This window comes from Triticum urartu, chromosome 2, assembly GCF_003073215.2.
Source record: "Triticum urartu cultivar G1812 chromosome 2, Tu2.1, whole genome shotgun sequence".
In the NCBI taxonomy this organism is placed as follows: Eukaryota; Viridiplantae; Streptophyta; class Magnoliopsida; order Poales; family Poaceae; genus Triticum; species Triticum urartu.
In genome coordinates, this window is record NC_053023.1 from 685024 (window position 1) to 702940 (window position 17917).

The window sequence follows — 17917 nt, forward strand, 5'->3', positions numbered from 1 at the left end:
TAGTTGCAATGCTTGCAAGGCTTATGTGATGTGCATTACCGAGAGGGCCCAGAGATCCTCTCCGACAATCGGGAGTGACAAATCCTAATCTCGAAATACGCCAACCCAACATCTACCTTTGGAGACACCTGTAGAGCACCTTTATAATCACCCATTTACGTTGTGACGTTTGGTAGCACACAAAGTGTTCCTCCGGCAAACGGGAGTTGCATAATCTCATAGTTATAGGAACATGTATAAGTCATGAAGAAAGCAATAGCAACATACTAAACGATCGGGTGCTAAGCTAATGGAATGGGTCATGTCAATCAGATCATTCACCTAATGATGTGATCCCGTTAATCAAATAACAACTCCTTGTTCATGGTTAGGAAACATAACCATCTTTGATTAACGAGCTAGTCAAGTAGAGGCATACTAGTGACACTCTGTTTGTCTATGTATTCACACATGTATTATTTTTCCAGTTAATACAATTCTAGCATGAATAATAGACATTTATCATGATATAAGGAAATAAATAATAACGTTATTATTGCCTCTAGGGCATATTTCCTTCACGCCACCCACTTGGTGCTATTGGGAGATGTGATATAAAACCACTCTCGTTGCCATAAGCTGGACTACTCTTGAAAAGAGCCCTCGGGCCATGGAGCACTAGCATTCTTGCTTATAAAAGCACCTCCGCCCTCCGCGTGCCGTCCCTCGATCATCTTCGGCTCTACTTTGAAGGTCTTGAGCCATAGTCCGAAGTGAGGAGTAATACGGAGGAAGGCTTCACACACGACGATGAATGAAGAAATATGGAGGATGGACTCCGGAGCTAAGTCGTGAAATTCCAGCCCATAATAAAACATGAGCCCCCTCACGAAGGGATCCGTCGGGAAGCCTAGCCCCCGAAGGAAGTGAGACATGAACACCACACTCTCACCAGGCTTGGGAGTGGGAATGACCTGCCCTTGAGCAGGCAGCCTATGCGAGATTTCGCCGGTCAAGAACCTGGCCTCTCTCAACTTCAGCACGTCCTCCTTCGTGACGGAGGAGGGCATCCATCGGCCTCGAAGGTCGGAACCGGACATTGTCGAAGGTCCGAAGCGCCTGAAATCTGGAGCCTTGGGTGTTGGAACTCGAGGTGAAGGGCGAACTCGTTTGAGATTGAAAGAAAGGAGTAAGGCCTTGGTCTCTTTATAAGAGGTTGAATACCAAGGGCCCTCCCTGTGACCGTTTGGGACTCGCCTTTGATCGAGAAAACATACCAACGGGTACGGTTGGGTTACCCACGCCCGTATTGATGAGAATCCCGTAATAAGGGGACACGATCTCTGCTTTGACAAGACGTGCCAAGGAAACCGCCTCGCTAAACGCGCTGAGGTGGGACAGTAAAACGATTCGAATAAAGACTTGGCCGTGGTGTGATGTCACGCTACGGAATACGTCAGCAGATTAGATTTGTAAATATTATTCTCTCTATGGCAATATGTGGAAACTTATTTTGCAGAGCCGGACACTACCTTTGTGTTCGAAATCTTCTATGAAGTACTTGGAGGAGGAACCCGCCTTGCAATGCCGAAGAAAATCTGCGCGCCGGACTCGTTGTCATTGAAGCCTGGTTCAGGGGCTACTGAGGGAGTCCTGGATTAGGGGGTGTCCGGATAGCCGGACTATACCTTCGGCCGGACTCCTGGACTATGAAGATACAAGATTGAAGACTTCGTCCCGTGTCCGGAAGGGACTTTCCTTGGCGTGGAAGGCAAGCTTGGCGATACGGATATGTAGATCTCCTACCATTGTAACCGACTCAGTGTAACCCTAGCCCTCTTTGGTGTCTATATAAACCGGAGGGTTTTGGTCCATAGGACGAACAACAATCATACCATAGGCTAGCTTCTAGGGTTTAGCCTCCTTGATCTCGTGGTAGATCTACTCTTGTACTACCCATATCATCAATATTAATCAAGCAGGACGTAGGGTTTTACCTCCATCAAGAGGGCCTGAACCTGGGTAAAACATCGTGTCCCCTGCCTCCTGTTACCATCCGCCTAGACGCATAGTTCGGGACCCCCTACCCGAGATCCGCCGGTTTTGACACCGACAGTGGTGTTCTGGGAGGTGCAAGTTATGAAACCCCTTTCACAACTCATCATACATTCGCTAAAAATGTAACTCAAATATTCCTTTGTGCAATCAAATTGCAGAAACATAATTTTCTTGTTACAATAACTTCTACTTCATTTTTGAAAACCTTTCGAATGATTTCAAAAGATCCAGACTTACGTCTCATGAAGTAAATATCCATATATCTACTTGAGTCATTTCTGAAGATAAATAAATCCACCACTTGCAACAACATTTATTGAACTACACACATCAAAATGTATGATCACCAATAAGTTTGTTGCTCGTTCCTTATGGCATGTGAACGGTATTTCAGTCACTTCACTTTTCGGAGGAAAGTTGCAAGTGTCAGATGATTCAAAATCAAACGACTTCAAAATCCATCATAATGGAATTTTCCATGCGGGTTTCTCCAATGTGACGAAATGCAGTACCACACATGTGTGGTATTCTCATAGTCTCGCGACATTTAGCGTCAGCATTATGGATGTATCATATTACCATCAATATTCATAACATACATCCCATCTTGGATGGAAGCATGGCCCTTCATGTTATTCATAATACTTAACAACAATTGTTGGTTTTATGAACAACTCTTTGGCAACAAACATTGTGCAATGGGCTAGAGTGTATGAAACTCTAAAATGAATTATGAAAGTAAACCCAGAGGTATTGTATTATTATCAATATTCATAACATACATCTAATTCATAATGAAAGTATGGCCCTTGTGTTATTCATAACATCGAACATAAAAAGTTCTCTTATGAACAACCTTCTTGCAAGATACCTTATGCAATGGGCTAGAGTTTGTAAAACTCTAAATTAATTATGAAAATAAATACAGACGGCAATACACCGATGGAAGGTATAGAAACATTTACTATGTTCCCTGTGTATACCTTAACCTCATTTCTGGCTAGTCTTTTTAGGCCATAGTAGCTCTTACATTGATTCGCAACAGAATGCAATCGAGTGGGTATCTTTGTGATTAACTCACAATACCCAAGAATTAGTGATTAACATGTTTAACCATAATTCCCAAGAACTATATCTTTGACCAGCCTACTATACATCAAAAACTTGTATGACATTCATACATGAGCTGGATATTCCAGTCATCTTTCTTTCTGCGTTTATACTTCTAACAGTTTAACTTTTAGTATTTCTCCTACTCACAAAAGAAGCACCCAACTTAAGAGTGGCGTTAGCCCCGGACTTCCTAGGCGTGTAAGTCATACTAACACCCTTTGGACACTTCCTTTCTCTTTAAGTTGTTGTTTTATTCACCTTTCATTATATGACAGGCGTTCTTCTGGATCCCTTTCCCAACAGTCAAATGCATAGTAAACACTTTTACTAATACTTGCAAACAAACATTGCTTTGTTTTTATCTGAAAATAATTTTCAGTTCCATGAATATCATATAACTATCCCAACTTTCGAAGTTTGGGTTTCATGGAAGCAAACATATTCCACTTGACCGTAACAGAATTCTAGCTTTTGGATAGAAGGACGAGAGTCATGTGATCCATAGCATTAGCGGGAGGATACGGAAAGCATGCGATAGGACAAAGTCCTTCTCGGCACTTTTGAGGACAATCCCCACATTACGTTACCAATCGTAAAGTTTTAACCAAATATTTACCAGCTATTCAATTTTAACAGGCAAGGTGGAAACGTGAGCCATTATTCTACAACTATTTTGCAAGAAACACTTAGACAGTGTTCATAATTAATTGCACAGAGAATCAAACATGTTAATTCAACAGTGTGCTCCCACTCAAATCAATATCTCTCATAATTAATTTTGAGTGATACAAGATCCAGATTTCAATTCATCGCCATAGAATCATCATCTCATAACGGGAATTTTAATCGGTAGGCCAACTTGCCGATCACATCTCTATGTGACTCTTGCTCATCTTTCGATGCGTGTATTCCGAGCTCAGGACGATCCTGCCATGAACGTCAAGACAACCAAGTGACCTTGCTGCGAGGTCTGACCTCACCTGCCTCACACTTCTCTAATCGTTCGTACCCATGCATCCATGGCGCACCCCGAAAAGATAGGTGCCGTGACGGTGCTACACTTGGGAGAACACTAACTACTTGATATTTTAGTGAGAGATCACCCTAATAAAAAGCGACTACCGCGCAATCAAGAAGGGTGCATCATAGGGGATAAACAACTCAGGCAATTCATAATAGCATGATATGGTATAGCCCTTTCTGACGGAGAAGTCTTTCATTTCTTTGTCTTCGGCATTCGCGTCGGTGTTCACCTTCACGAAGATTGCCACCACCTTGTCGATGCACCAGCTAATATTGCTATCTCTATAGCTAAAAAAATAAGTGCATTACTTAAGGTTGACACGCAGGTCACTAAAGTGACAATCATATGGCTCCAGCCATCATGCCGAATCATGACACGTAGGTCATGTTAATCAATTTACATCATATAGTCATCTCATACATAATCAAATTATTATAAGTATTGCTATACCACATCACATGCACATGCAAAACCCTCCTGTAAAACCAAGTTAGACGCCTCTAATCGGTTCATGCAAAGACTTGTTTTTCATGGCTTATAAGGTTTCGAAACAAACCGAAGCTACCAACGTCCATCATCAAGTATGATAATTCAAGTCGCTAGATTAACTTTGCGGGGTGTATGAAACACGAGATAATAAAATCTCGAGCCCCATACTGAACTTCGTCATACGCATGACCCCCATGCAGATCATATCTTCATTGCCCTTTCGTCTGCTAAATTTCATCTTTCTTTTTAACTACGGTTGAATTCAATGAACTATTAGCACTTCGTTGATCAATCAGGATCGGGATCGCCAGAACATTGAAATTCCACCATACTGTTATCAAGATCAGAAATATGAAAATTCCAGGGAAGCAACAAGAACATCGGGTAACAGATTTCATCTGTCACCCATATAAATAATTTTCAGCAATAGATCTCATCTACTACCTAATTATATTATGCAATACCCATACATCTCTATGTATTCTAGATCACAACCTGCATCTACGCATAGCACGGCTCATGATGCCACTGTAGGGTAACGCAACAGAAAACAAAAATGTTCTGACCTACGCACCAGCCTAGGACCACTATGGAGATTGCATACATGGTTTGATCTTTTTCGTTACCAACTCGTAGCGCAGCGGAAGTAGAGTCGATGACGAACGGCGGTGCAGATCCCCGCAGCTAGGATTTACAACCTCCCAACCGCGAGGATGTATACCCTCATCTTCTCCTCAGACATCCCTCCGGGAGGCGGTCGAACAGCCCCCGGACGGTGTCGCGGACAACCCTTCGGGAGGATCTTCGAAACTCGAACGGTCACTCGGGCAGCCCTTCGGGAGGACCTTCGAAACTCGGACGGTCACTCAGACAGCGCTTCGGGAGGCACTCACGAACTAAGACCGAAACTACGATCTCTCTATAGAGTTGCACACATACAGTGTCATCTATCCGGCAGGGCTCCGCCGTCCAGAACTAGTTCCTGCCGAAACCCATACAGCCTTACGGCTCTACGAAACTCTTTTCGTGGGAGGGAGAGAAGAAGCCAGATAATGCATGGCATGTGTATGAGAGCAAGGGATGAGAGTGGAGGGCAGCCCCTCCACCTCTATTTATAGGAAATCCCAAGGGGTAGGGTGGTTTTACAAGAAAACCCAAAACCCACATGAAATGGAGTCCTTCCCAAGGACCTAAAGAGTGAAAACAAGGGACAAGTGGGGGCCCATGGATGAGCTGCACCCATGAACGTCCCACCCCTTGTGGGCCCCCCAAAGGAGGTTCCCACCCTTCCATGTCATCCCTAGATCTTTTGGGCAAAGCCCCAAAAGGTGGCTTTCCATAAAATATCCCAAAAAGTACTTTCACTATTCATGACGACATTTTTCAGCGTCCGTTCAAACTGAAAATATTTATGTGGGCTTAGAACATTTCCAGTACCCACCATAATAATTTTTGACGCGTTCTGGAACTATTCCACTTTAGTGATTTTCATCTGTGAAAAGCATCTGAACCGGTTCCGGCAGCTTCGGAACATTTCCGGTTTTTATTTCTGAAAATTCCAAAAAGTTTCCAGAATGATTCTGGCACCCTCCAAGAATTATCAGGCATGTGCCGAAACCATTTTGACTTAATGGCATACCCCGAAACAACTTTTTTGGTTTCACCGAAACTCATCCGGTGACCTCTCTCTGCGGAACTTTTCCGCTGTCCAAAACTTTTCGGTGTCCGAAACTTTTTCGATGATTTTCTCTCAGACTCCCTGTCTAGTATTCAGCAGATAGATGACCCTTAAGCGTGTGACCCTATAGGTTCGATGAAGTATAGACATGACCCAGAACCCCTTCCGATCAATGATCAACATCGAAGCCATGGACACCCATATTGACCCCTATACCCACACGAATAAATATTCGAGTGAACCTCCAGTTGCAGTGAGCTATTCATGTTGCTTCCTGATATGTCACAAACACCCGACGTGAGATTTATTGCATCCCCATGGACGAACAATTTGTCCACCATGCAAGTTACCTCGTTACCAGTTTTGTTCTCTTTTCTCGTTTCCGTGTTCCGGCATCCCAGTGATCAAATCACAAGGTGTCTGGCCAGACGATTATGGATACCATAACACCGAGAGGGCCCGAGAATATCTCTCCATCGTCGGAGGAGCAAATCCCAATCTTGAGCTATCAAGTTACTTGACATACTTTTCCATGAACCCGTAAGCCGCCGTAATAGCCACCCGTTTACGGATGACGTTTAACAAACCCCAAAGTTCATGAAGCAAGCATGAAGAAACTCGATACTCTCACGGTCCAAGGAATCATGCAAACGTTAACCATCTCTGTGTTATGTACCATTAAACTTGTGACGAATGAATCTCATAGCATAACATCAATCCGGGTCAATTCAACACAAATGTTCTCTTAATATTGTGCCCTCAAAGTTGCTGGCATAGATATGCCCATGACCATGAAACCAGAATCATCATGCAACACTTGAGCTAGTCTTAGAGGCCAGACTAGGAATACTTCTTACCGTTTATTATTCCACACGTGCATATGAGTCTTCCTCCGAGCCTCGTGTTATTGCAGACTCGAGAACCATAGTAGTTATAGCATGGAACATAAACATAATTATGAACATGGAGATAAGTAATAGCATTTATTATTGCCTCTAGGGCATATCTCCAACATCCATGGTCTGCATAGCAAATCGCCACCTTGAGATAGAAACACTGCATAGGACATGTCGAAACACCCCAATTCTGGCCAAATGGAGTCGAGGAACAAAAATCTCACATGTTCCCCGACGAGGCCGATAGTGGCAAGCCTTCGATAGTCGGAACTCTATTAAGAGATTCAAGACACACCTCCGACAAACCTACATAATAAAAAACCATACCTGGGGAATCATATCTGGGACACACCATCATCCACATGTCCCCGGTGATACAAAGAAGCACTGCCGGAAATAGAGCTAGACTGGGACACCTTATTTCATGCCGACGGCAACACCATCGTATCAACACCGCCGATTAGAGACAAAACCTATATTTATTCGTAACTGTACCACCACCAAACCAAAGCCCCGGGGTCCAGATGTCTTCCCAAATTTAACTAATGCATCTCCAAGTTCTCAATATTTTTCACTCCATTGTGGTCCTGGCATATAAATTTTGGTAGAAAAACTATCGTTTGCGGACTATACAATAGAAAATGTCAAGGTACAAGTTACAAAGCATATTGTACAAAGATTCAATTTGTGATCTTTGCACGGGTGAAAAATGGTTATATTTTCTATTTACAAAAGGCTTCTAGCAATTATCTGCATCTATGTTTCTTTTTGTAACTTCACAAACTTAAAATTGTGACTTATGCTAAGTTTCATATAAGAGTAATATAGCCCAAGTCCAGAACCAACATTTTCCTCTTTTTTCAGTGCGGCCTCACGAGAACCGCTCATCACTAACTGCATCTGCATCTAGGTCAATAGAGAACAAAATATTATTGCTATCGTCTGAACCCTTGCTTACATTTCGGCGTGAACAATAATGATCTCAAATCCACACATTTGTTGCTCATGCCTGTCAGTGTTCAGTGTGTCTGCAAATCTACTATTATTAAATAGTTGATCCCCACCAAGTCTAAGGGCCAGTTCTTTTGGACAATTCTCCCAGAATTGACCCCCTCCCCAGCTTCTCCTAGAATTGTCACTCCATCTTTCTTTACAATTCCTAGCTAGTTAAGTTCTAATTAGCTAGGAATTGTAAAAAAAATCAAGTGGCAATTCTAGGAGAAGCTGGGGAAGGGGTCAATTCTGGGAGAATTGCCCAAAAGAACTGGCCCTAATTCTCTCAACATGCGGCCTCCCATCTCACCAAGTGTGCCATGTCAACATCCACTAACACTATTTTGCAACCCCATGCAAACCACATGCATACTCTTTGTTCACACATAGTGCAAGTATGAAACATTTCTACATTAATAATGGTAGCTCTTGATTTAGATCATTTTCTTCAGACATAATATATCTGAAATTAATCTTTATTTCCGCTGCAATGCGCGTACTAAATTAGCTAAGGCAGAAACTTAATTTGCAACTAGCGACCTTTTCTCTTTTCAGGATCAACTGCAATTACCTGCTTGAGTGACTGGTTGATTGAAAAATTAGCTTAGTACCACAAGTGGCATGCCACATAGAAAGAATGCCTAATAATAATGCATGGGTTTGGTCAACATCACTTCACCTTCCCAACCACACTACACCGCACCGCTAAGTAGTCAGTAACCTACATGCCATGCCAGTACAGCTGCACCGATAGCTGAACATGTGAGTACACATCACTTTGGTGTGTGTGTGAGTGAGCTTCTAGGTTTTCAAGCAGCCCTTCCTTTTCATAAACCAACTAGCTAGTCCCCATGAGATACTTTAATGCCAGCAGCTAGGTGCATCGTGAGGTTAATCTTGCAACCCATCCATCATTCCTTCGCTGAGAAGAACACAAGAAAACATTTATCTCTCGATGCATAGAGAGAAGGAAAAGTTTTACAAACCAAAAAGTGCCACGAAAATAATCAAATTAGCGCCACACCGCACACGAAGTGATGCCACAAGGCCCACCGCCACCATCTTCGCCCATGTACGTCTAGGGCGGGGCATCCGCCCTGGCCGTGTCATGGGTGAAGACATGCCCTTACTTGCAGTATTGGGGGAGGATTGGATGGCTGGTTGCCACCAGCCCACGAAGTCCTCGTTGATGGAGAGTTGGGATGTCGACCCGATCCACGAAAGCACGTCGTGCCACAAGGTGCATGAGAAAGGGCCACAATTCATCCAACCTTGTTACAATCTGAAGTGAAACAAAAGAAGAAGAATGATAACATGAATAACTAAGCAAATATTCAAGACTATAATTTGAATGCTTGAACATTTACACACCCAAATTAAAAACCGATGAGATTTTGTACCGAAGGCTAACTAGATAGTGCATGACATGACCCTTTTTTAGATGGAGATGCCCATTGATTGGCACCCACTACTTTGAACAGTTGTGCACACTCCAATTATAACTCATGCATATAAATGACCCTTCAAGCTCACTAATCTAAGAACATAGCAATGGGACTAATCTCCCAAATTAAACAGAAGAAGCATCGAAGTGGGGGTGTTAAGTCAGACCTGAACATGCCTAGTTAAGCCCCAAATTAAGTAAAGCTTTGGTTCATGTTCGTCATCAATCAAGCGCATCTCTTGGGGATTAAGTGAGGTGCTTGAGAGAATGGCACATGGAGCTTAGGGCTTCTTAATTTCTTAATGCATATAAACTTTACCTACCCTACTGGCATTACACTCTGCAGCAGGAGGAGTTGAGCAACGATCATTACTCCTTCATTACATTAGAACTAGTCTCCAGTCTCTATCTTGCCAAGTGTCAACAACTATGAAAATTTGATTTGTTTCTATTTGGTAGTATATTCATATTAAAAATAAGAAGATGCTTCCTGGCTGTTTTAGTTATTTTGTCAGGTTTTGCGGACTTGGCTTATTTTCAATATTATTCACAAGATATGCACTGACCTACCAATGACTTATTCACATATTTATGGAACTCAACATAACTTCATTTAGTAATTAGTTAGCTTTTACAGGAGGATTCTGATCTCACATTATGACTATGAACGACGATCTGCGACGGATGGGACTGCAAAAAAAAGTTAGTGTGGTGGTGTGTGTTGTACTTAGAATCAGGTGTGTGTCTGCTCAAGTTAAGTAGAGCAGCAGAGTCACCAACTAATCAAGAAAGGGAGGAGCTCAGCTGATCTGTAGTCAGTAGCAAGAGTAGTGGTAGTGGAGTGGAGTGCGTCACACACTCAGCAAAGTGGACCTCACTTCCAGTGGCATTAAAGCAGCAGCCACACTCTCCCTAGTTGTTAGAGGTCGTTGGAACCTACTCCCCCTATTCCAAAATAGATGACCCAATTTTGTACAAAATTGGGTCATCTATTTTGGAACAAAGGGAGTACTGACCAGTGGGCCCAATGACTAACTGCCCCATCCAAGCATCCATGACCATGACACGCTGGAAATTGCTATGTGACCACACTATCTTTACACCGGCACGAGAGTTCGATCCTGGCTCAGGATGAATGTGGGCGGCTGTAGTTTGTGAGATGGTAATCCTGTTTTTCTTCTAATTAGCGAAAATGTTTTGTGGATATATTTGAGAGATTCTAGTGTGGTACTGGCGCTATATATAGCATTAAATAGCATAGATGCTTCTGTTGTACCAAAAGGTTAGTGTGGTTGGACTTGGCGGCTTAAGTTTGTACTCTGAATGTCAACCTTCAGCCTTGAGCACTAAATTAGCAGTAGAGTACAAAACCATGTGTACCACCCTCATATCTGCTAATATCCTATGACGTTGACGCTATATAGCATTAAATAGCATAGATGCTTCTGTTGTACCAAAAGGTTAATGTGGTTGGACTTGGGCTTAAGTATGTACTGTGAATGTCAACCTTCAACCTTGAGCACTAAATTAGTAGAGCATAAACCATATGTAGCACCCTCATATCTGCCAATATACTATGACGTTGGATTGTGTACTATTTGTTTCTTCTTCTTTTTTTGGATCAGAGGAGATTCTAGGGTTATCTCAGTTAAGGCAGGGATTTTTGATTTATTATGTATTCCATTGGTGCATTTTTACGGCTCCAAATAAATGTCCATAAAGGCCATTCCAAATCACAGAGGACACTTGCCCGTTCAAAAACAATAAACTCAAGTATCCGAGGAAATCGTAAATTGTTAGTTAAAGTGGCAACAATGCATCTCTTGAAAGAGCGCCACCGAGGAAACTATAATATGTTTCTCCTACTTAAAAACATCTGAAAGGGTGGTGACAATGTCTGCGGGTTTTGCTTTCTTCCTCTTGGGGCACCGCCTGGTCCTTTCCTCCCCTTCGACACTCTGGTTGAAAACTTTGTTCCCTTCGGCAGAGGTGGTATTTACATTTTGCTAATGGATTTTACTACCACCCGACCCGCCTCTGCCGCCGCCTCTACATTGATCGATGCACATGGGTCATCGATTATCACAGCTAATGCGTACTAGCGAGAGTGGACCAGTCTGAGATCATAGACTTTGATCGCAGGCTGAATTTAGTGCGTGTTAGAGCATCTACAGACGGCCTCCTCAAATCCCCCTCAAATTGGGCTTAATGGCATCTACGCGCGGCCTCTGCATTGATCGATGCACACGAGATCGCCGATGGATTGTCTGGGATTGATGGCAGGCTGAATTTGGTGTGTGTTAACGACGGAGTAGTAGTACTAGGAAGGAATGATGGATGTGTGCTAGTGAAGGAAGATTGTTGGACAACTGCCACTTAACAGTGTGATTAGATTAGTTGGGGGATTAGGAGTGTGATTAGTAGTAGCAGGTTAGGGAGGAGTTGGCGCAAGGTGAGCCCGTGCGCGCGTGCGGTGGGGTCACGAACTGGTTGAGGGGGACAACTTGTCAACTACTCCCTCCATTCCTAAATATAAATCTGTCAAGAGATCAACAAGTGACTACATATGAAGCAAAATGAGTGAATTTATATTCTAAAATATATCTATATACATCCATATGTACTAGTCCATTTGAAATCTCTAAAAAGACTTATATTTAGGAATGGAGGGACTACCTGCCAGTCAGGCAGCTTGACTGAGGCTGACAGGCCAGCCCCCCACACCTGCAACGTACTGGCCCTCCACTCCACTCCACTTCACTCTCTCTCCATCTCCGCCGGGACGTGCGTGTTCTCCTCTGGCTGGCTGGCCGGCCGGCCTACCAACATAATATATAATCTTTGCACAAAATAATAATAATAATACATAATCTGCTCGGTTAGTATTAGTCTATCAGCTAATAATAATAATAATAATAATAATAATAATAATAATAATAATAATAATAATACACAATCTTCGTCAAATTGTTGGTATTATTCTTTTTCCTCTACCGAATTTTGGGGAAATGGGTACTCATGTACATACATGTTTACCTTGCAACAAAGAAAGTGTACATGCATGTCTCACTTGAACCTTTTCTTTTACAGAAAAGGTCGCAAGCCATATATCAAATTGCACAAACTTCTACAAAAACACCCTAACAAATAGACTTCCGCACCCTGAAGATTTCTAGTCTTCTTGCTATTGCATTCACCGGCAACGTTACAGTGAGCAAAGCTCGTTGTTGCACCTCAGCCTCGTATCAACCAAGCAAATTTGTTCAAACACATGAGCTTGCTGAAATACCACAACTTGTATAAGAAGCAGCCAGGTAGAAGTTGATGTGGACCAGAAGACATTGGCGGGCACGGTCCACATAGAAAATCGCCACCCCGAGAAAGAAACATTGCATAGGACATGTAGAAAGACACCAATTCCGGCCAAATGGAGTCGAGGAACAAAAATCTCACATGTTCCCCGACGAGGCCGATAGTGGCAAACCTTCGAAGGTCGTCGGAGCTCGACTCAGAGATCCAAGGCACACATCCAACAAACCTACATAATAAGAAAAAAAACAGACCTGGAGAATCATATCTGGGACACACCAGCTTCCACATGTCCCCATTGATACAAAGAAGCACTGCCGGAAATAGAGCCAGATTGGGAGACCTTATTTCAAGCTGACGACAACACCGTCATATCAACACCGCCGATTATAGACAAAAACTAAATTTATTCATAATCGTACCACCACTGAACTAAAGTCCTGGGGTCCAGATGTCTTTCCGAATTCCACTAATGCATCTCCAAGTTCTATTTTTTTTTACTGCATTGTGGTCCTGGCATATAAAATTTGGTAGAAAAACTATCATTTGCGGATAGGGAGATCAGAAAATGATTTACAGTACAGAATGTCAAGGTACAAGTTACAAAGCATATTGTACAAAGATTCAATTTGTGATCTTTGCACGGGTGAAGAATGGATTTTTTTTTACAAAAGGATTGTATCAATTATCTGCATCTATGTTTCTTTTTGTAACTTCAGAAACTTTAAACTGCGATTTATGCTAAGTTTCATAGAAGAGTAATATAGCCAAGTCAAGAACCAACATTTTCCATTTTTTTTGAGTGCGGCCTCACGAGAACCACTCATCACTAACTGCATCTTCATCTAGATCAACAGAGAACAAAATATTATTGCTATCGTCTGAACCGTTACTTACATTTCGGCGTGAACAATAATGATCTCAAATTCACACATTTGTTGGTCATGCCTGTCAGTGTTCACTATCTGCAAATACTAAATTAGCTAAGGTGGAAACTTAATTTGCAACTAGCGACCTTTTCTCTTACCAGGATCAACTACAATTACCCGGTTGAGGGAATGGTTGATTGACAAATTAGCTTAGTAGCACAACTGGCAGACCACATAGAAAATAAATGCCTAATAATAATGCATGGGTTTGGTCAACATCACTTCACCTTCCCAACCACACCTCACCTCACCACACCGCACCGCTAAGTAGTCAGTAGCCTACATGCCATGCTACTACAGCTGCACTGACACTGATGAAACATGTGAGCACACATCACTTTGGTGTGTGAGTGAAATTCCGAGATTTCAAGTAGCCCTTCCTTTTCATAAACCAAGTAGCTAGTCTCCATGAGATACTTTAATGCCAGCAGCTAGGCACATCGTGAGGTTAATCTTGCAACCCATCCATCATTCCTTCACTGAGATAAACGCAAGAAAACATTTGTCTCTCGATGCATCGAGAGAATGAAAAGTTTTACAAACCAGAAAGTGCCACGAAAAAACCAAATTAGCACCACACCGCACACGAAGTAATGCCGCAAGGCCCACCGCCACCACCTTCGCTCATGTACGTCCAGGGCGGGGCATCCGCCCTGACCATGTTGTGGGCGAAGACGTGCACTTCCTTGCAGTATTGGGGGCAGATTGGATGGCCGGTTTCCACCAGTCCATGAAGTCCTCGTTAATGGAGAGTTGGGATGTCGACCCGATCACGAAAGCACCTCATGCCACAGGGTGCACGAGAAAGGGCCACAATTCATCCAACCTGGTTACAATCTGAAGTGAAACAAAAGAAGAAGAACGGTAACATGAATAACTAAGCAAATATTCAAGACTATAATTTGAATGTTTGAACATTTGCACGCCCAGATTAAAAACCGATGAGATTTTGTACCGAAGGCTAACTAGATGGTGCACGACATGACCCTTTTTTAGACGGAGATGTCCATTGATTGGCACCCACTACTTTGAACAGTTGTGCACACTCCAATTATAGCTCACAGAGGTGCATATAAAATTGTAAATGACCCTTCAAGGTCACTAATCTAAGAACATAGCAGTGAAAAAAAAATCTCCAAAATTTGCCAAAAATTAAACAGAAGAAGCGTCGAAGTGGGGGGGTCTTAAGTCAGACCCGAACATGCCTACTTAAGCCCCAAATTAAGTAAAGCCTTGGTTCATGTTCATCATCAATCAGTTAAGCGCATCTCTTGGGGATCAATTGTGAGGTGCTTGAGAGAATGGCACATGGAGCTCGGGGCTTCTTAATTTCTTAATGCATATAAACTTTACCTACCCTACTGGCATTAAAATATGCAGGAGGAGTTGATCAAGGATCATTACTCCTTCATTACATTAGAACTAGTCTTCAGTCTCTATCTTGCCAAGTGTCAGCAACTATGAACATTGGGTTTGTTTCTATTTGGTATATTCATATTGCAAAATAAGAAGATGCTTCTTGGATGTTTTAGTTATTTTTTTCAGGTTTTGCGAACTTGGCTCATCGTCAGTATTATTCACAAGATATGCACTGACCGACGAGAGGGGCGTTTTTGCACCTGGGAGCATATGCTCCTCTTTTCAAAATCTGTTTTTAGCATATTTTTAAATGCCTCAAAATTCTGAATAAATGTTTTGCGCATACATCTTGACATTGTACTTTCTCAAAAAGTATTTTCACGAAGAACCGACAACTTTTGTGTCGTGCGGGAAAAAGATAAAATTCAGTGTAAAAAATGGCTTTTCACAAGACATTTTTTATCTTTTAACACAAGCCACAAAAAATGTCGGTTTTCCACTAAACTTGGCGTGCGCACATATAATATCGAGATGTACACGTCAAATTTTTGTTCGTAATTTTTTGCCTTTTTAAAATGTTTTTTCCGCTGGCAGGAGCATATGCTCCCGTGTGCCAAAGTGAATTTCCGCTGACAACGTACCAATGACATAGTCACATATTTATAGAACTCAACACAATTTTATTTATTTAATTAGTTTTTACAGGAGAATTCTGATCTCACATTATGACTATGAATGACGATCTGCGATGAATGGGACTGCAAAAAAAGTGAGAGCAGTGGTGTGTGTTGTACTTAGAATCATGTGTGTGTCTGCTCAAGTTAAGTAGAGCAGCAGAGTCACCAACTAATCAAGAAAGGGAGGAGCTCAGCTGATCTGTAGTCAGTAGCAAGAGTAGTGGTAGTGGAGTGGAGTGCGTCACACACTCAGCAAAGTGGACCTCACTTCCAGTGGCATTAAAGCAGCAGCCACACTCTCCCTAGTTGTTAGAGGTCGTTGGAACCTACTCCCCCTATTCCAAAATAGATGACCCAATTTTGTACAAAATTGGGTCATCTATTTTGGAACAAAGGGAGTACTGACCAGTGGGCCCAATGACTAACTGCCCCATCCAAGCATCCATGACCATGACACGCTGGAAATTGCTATGTGACCACACTATCTTTACACCGGCACGAGAGTTCGATCCTGGCTCAGGATGAATGCGGGCGGCTGTAGTTTGTGAGATGGTAATCCTGTTTTTCTTCTAATTAGCGAAAATGTTTTGTGGATATATTTGAGAGATTCTAGTGTGGTACATGGGCTATTGCATTAATTAGCATAGATGCTTCTGTTGTACCAAAAGGTTAGTATGGTTGGACTTGGGCTTAAGTTTGTACTGTGAATGTCAACCTTGAGCACTAAATTAGTAGTAGAGTACAAACCATGTGTACCCCCCTCAACTCCACTAATATACATCCTATGACATCGGATGGTGTACTATATGATGCTTCTTTTTTGGATCACATAGGAGGTTCTAGGATTATCTCAGTTAAAGCAGTTTTTTTTAGCATAGCAGGGTTTATTATTTAGTACTTCCTCCGTCCGAAAAAAATTGTCCAAAGCTTGTCCCTCAAATGGATGTATCTAACACTTGGGTTTTTTCAGATCGAGGGAGTATGTTTTCAGGTGGTGCATATTTACCACTCTAGACTAGATAAAACATCCATAAAGGCCTTTCCAAATCACAGAGGACGCTTGTCCGCTCAAAAGCAATAAGCTGAAATGTCCGATGATATTGCAAATGGTTAATTAGAATGACAATAACGCATCTCTCGAAAGAGCGCAACCGATGAAAAAAAAAGATGTTTCTTCTGCTTAAAAACGTCAACTATTTTACTCATAAGATTCGAGATCGTCGAAGCAGCATAACAAGTACGGTACATACGTAGAAGGAGGAGGACATATACATAGCGTATGCGCAGTTAATACTAATTAACTAGTAGCTGCATTGATCGGCCATACTCTTCTTGTTTGTTCCTTTCTTTGGGTCCCTTTGGTTGGATCCTTTTTTGTTGTTGATTGGATGCTGATGTAGACAGGATGGTTCGTTGGGCAGAAAAACAAAAGGCATTTCACATGCATGGTGCGGGCAATATGAATGAAAATGATGTAATAGGCTCTACGGTCCACAAAATTGGCTCATATGTTGTGCTTTGGTACAGAAACTTTCAAAATGTAACACCGGGGTATAGGAACTTGACACCACACACAAAAGGGCAAAAAAGTCACTGGTCAATCACAACGCGCTGCTTGGCTGCCACGGAGGACCTGTCAGTCGAGCTGGCGACACTCTAATCGGCCGTTGCAATCTTGCTAATATCCCCCCGTATGTGTGAATGAACCTGCGATATTTAGCACTGTTTGCGAGGCAGCTCGACTGGTGGTATTTACATTTTGTGAATGGAACTTATTACCACCCGACCTGCCTCTGCCGTTGCCTCTACATCAATCGATGCACAGGATCACCAATTATCGCAGCTAATGCATACATGTGAGAGAGGATCAGTCTGAGATCATAGACTTGATGGTAGGCTGAATTTGGTGTGTGTTAAGTGCTGCAATGGATGTGTGCGAGTGAAGGAAGATCGTTGGACAACTACTACT